This window comes from Colobus angolensis, unplaced genomic scaffold (genome assembly GCF_000951035.1).
Source record: "Colobus angolensis palliatus isolate OR3802 unplaced genomic scaffold, Cang.pa_1.0 Scaffold369, whole genome shotgun sequence".
Lineage (NCBI taxonomy): Eukaryota > Metazoa > Chordata > Mammalia > Primates > Cercopithecidae > Colobus > Colobus angolensis.
Window position 1 is genome coordinate 133,256 of NW_012117032.1, and position 3,322 is coordinate 136,577.

Below are 3,322 nucleotides of genomic sequence, written 5' to 3' on the forward strand. Positions count from 1 at the left end.
TGTGGCACTATTCACAATAGCAAAGACTTGGAACCAACCCAAATGTCCATCAATGATAGACTGGATTAAGAAAATGTGGCACATATACACCATGGAAAACTATGCAGCCATAAAAAAATGATGAGTTCGTGTCCTTTGCAGGGACATGGATGAAGCTGGAAACCATCATTCTCAGCAAATTATCACAAAGACAGAAAAGCAAACAGCACTCATAGATGGGAAATGAACAATGAGAACACTTGGACACAGGGCAGGGACATCACACACCAGTGCCTGTGGGGTTGGGGGAGGTGTGGGGGAGGAATAGCATTAGGAGAAATACCTAATGTAAATGACGAGTTGATGGGTGCAGCAAACCAACATGGCTCATGTATACCTATGTATCAAACCCGCACATTGTGCGTTCATACCCTAGAACTTAAAGTATAATAATGATAAAAAAGAAACAACCCAAATGTCCATTAAAAACAAAATGGATAAATGGATTGTAGTATATTAGTATAATGGAATACAGATCAATAAAAACTAAAAGAACCACAGCTATAAGTTCTTCTAGTTTTTGACGTGGACAATTCCCACAAATAATGTATTAAAGGAGGAAGCCACAGAGTAATGCAGTATTATTGCATACACATAAAGTTCAAAATCAGGCTAAACTAAATCATTCTTGATGCATGTGTACGTAGTGAAATTGTCAAGAAAAGCAACGTCGTTATTACCATGAAACTCAGGAAGATGGGGATACAGAGGAGAGGGAAGCGGATGTGATGAGGGAGGGGGGTGTCATTAGTAGGGAAACAGGCAGGGCCTCCATCGATGACAATATTCCAGTTATTAAACTGGGTGATGGGTTGTACTGCTGTTCTTTATAATTTAATACACATTTTAAATGTTCTTTTGTATTTATTCCATAGGTAATAAAACTTATTAAAACCACATATCAAAAAGATAAAAAATAAAAGCTGGGCAGGCATTCCATGGGTGGTGAAATGGGGGATGCAAATAATAGGCTGAGGAATTAGCAGGTGCCAAGAATGTGGCAGGAAGACAAAGGGCATGGTTTGTGCGATGTCCCTGGGGTGGGTTTCCATGGTTTCCTGTGAGCCACGTGGTAGTGAGACAGGATGGACCCTTATGCCACATTTAGGAGTTTGAACTTGAGATTATGGTCTGGAAAGTCATGCATGGTTTTTAAACAAACGCCTTATATGAGTGCATTGGGGCTTTGGAAAGACGATCCGGCTCAGTATTTGGTTTGAAAAGAGGTTGGGGAGCTGGCAGGTAGGCCACGGTGGTCCATGGGCCAGGGACTGCTGGGGATTCTCTGAAATAGAGAAGTGGGGGCTGGAATTGCCAGGCAGAGTGACAGCTCACACAGGGATACAGCGCAGGAGGGTCAGGTCCCGAGGTGCCTAGCTGTTATAAATTCATACTTAGGGTGGGTCATGAACCATTGGAATTTTATATGAGGAGTCAGGCTGGAATGGGGAATATGACTTGTTCCATTTGAGATGTGTGGAACACACCATACCAGGTAAACCTGTAACAAAGACAGCCAAGGATGTTTGTAAACACAATTAGGGACTGGGGATGAGTAGACGGTCTAGAGCCAGAGACCTGGGGCCACCAGCATCCCGATTCCGAGAGGTACCATGAAAATGGATGAAACTACGCAGAATATCTAGTGGAGGCACAAGAGAAGAAATCCACCTATTTCTGGGGGCATTTCCAATATACGGAAGTAGTAAAAGGAAGAGACAGAGGAGGGCGACGGAGAGAGAGCCAGCGCGCGAAAGGGAGACTTCGACCCAGCCATCAGGATGTGCTGGCGGAACTGGGAAGACGAGTCTGCCCCTCCGAGGGGACCCAGAGAAGAGGGCGCGGTCTACCCTGAGTCCGAGGCAGGGAAGCCGGAGGGGCCTGGAGAGCAGCCCTGGGTGAGGCCGTTTGGAATGCGGAGGTCTCAGGAGTGGAGCAGCAGCCAGAGGACTGAGAGTGTCTGGAAAGTGAGGAATTGGTTAAAGTAACGCCGGTGGGTTGCTGCGACAGAGAGGGGCGTAGGTGAAGAAGCACCCACCCCCCAAATCGCGTTTGAGAGGAAGCAACCAATGAAGAAGGGAATATGAGAAATACAGAAAAATGAAGGCAGGGATGGAAAGAACGGAGGGAGGGGACAAGGAGGGAAGGAGAAGGTGCAACTAATATGCTGTAAGCACAGGAGCAGGCGTGGGTTCCAGGGGAGCAGGGACTCGGCGCCTCCTCGATCTGCCCCAGGCGCCCCGGAAATTCCAGGCCCGGCCGCCAGCGCTCCCCGAGCCTCCTTCGCAGCCGCGGCTCCTCCCAGTCGCCCTACCCCGGCTCGCGCCCGAGCTTCCGGCGCTTCCAAACCCACTGCTCGCGTCACCCGCCGCTCCCACCAGGCAGCAAATCGCAGGCGGGGAAACAGACGCTCCCTCCCCAGGGGCAGCTTCCGAGTCAGGGAGGGTCTGCACGCTTCTGCTCTCTGCGCCCGGCCCTCGGCCTGGGCCGGGTCTCTCGGTGGGGCTCGGGACCTCGGCTGGTGCCAGGGCGACCCCCACAGCCCCGCGACTCTCATTCCCGGCCGCCTCCCACCGTCATTCCCCTACTTCCTGCCCGCCTTTGCCTCGCTCTGAGTCCTGCTTTGGCCTTCCTCTCTCCCCTCTCTCTCCCGCGCTCCAGGGAAGAGGTGGCCGCCGCGGGAACCTGGGCACCTGCGTGCCTGCCCCGCCCGGTACCTGGGAGAGGCCCCCACCTCCTGCTGCTGCCGCCGCCGCTGCTACCGCTGCTTCCTCTGCTGCCGCCGCCGCTGCTTCGACTATTCCTCCTTTGTGGATGCTTCACGTCCGCCGTGATTGAGGGCAAGGCTTCCGGCAGATGACTCAGAACCGTTCAGTTGCCCTGGCCTGTGCAATCCCTGATTCTTTGGGCCTGTGTGGATGTCTGCGGGCACCGGAGAGAGGGCCAGTGACTGGTCCTTGGAGGGTGGTTGTGGAAGGCTTTGCTCAACAGGAGATTAGTTTGTTTTTCTGGGTTAGTATGTTCAGTATCCGTGTTTCGGGTGTGTGTGTGCAAGAGTACTCTCAAAGTGAGGACTTAACTTGGAAAATTAACTAAAGGCAAAATCAGAGGTTAAAGTTGCTAAAGTCAGCAGTTTCCAAGCTGTTTTGGCGTGACACCCATCAACACAAGTTTTGACACGCATCCCCAATGGATCGCTGTGAATTTATACGTAATAATGTGCTCAATACTAATGTATTCTAAACGCTATAAAACATATAAACAAATTTAAATTTGGATTGAC

At 50.7% G+C, this 3,322-nt stretch overlaps 1 protein-coding gene across 4 annotated transcripts in view; it reads right to left on the reverse strand.

The window, feature by feature from the left end:
- SERPINB8 (serpin peptidase inhibitor, clade B (ovalbumin), member 8) overlaps positions 1–2,928 on the reverse strand; it is a 22,028-nt gene extending 19,100 nt beyond the window's left edge. For 2 of the 4 annotated variants that reach the window (XM_011953566.1, XM_011953569.1), the window contains exon 1: positions 2,774–2,928. The gene's annotated coding sequence lies outside the window, so the exon portion shown is untranslated. Of the gene's footprint in view, positions 1–2,756 lie in introns of all 4 variants that reach the window. The other 2 variants (XM_011953570.1, XM_011953568.1) reach the window with 2 other exon arrangements.
- Between the last annotated feature and the right edge of the window lie 394 nt (positions 2,929–3,322).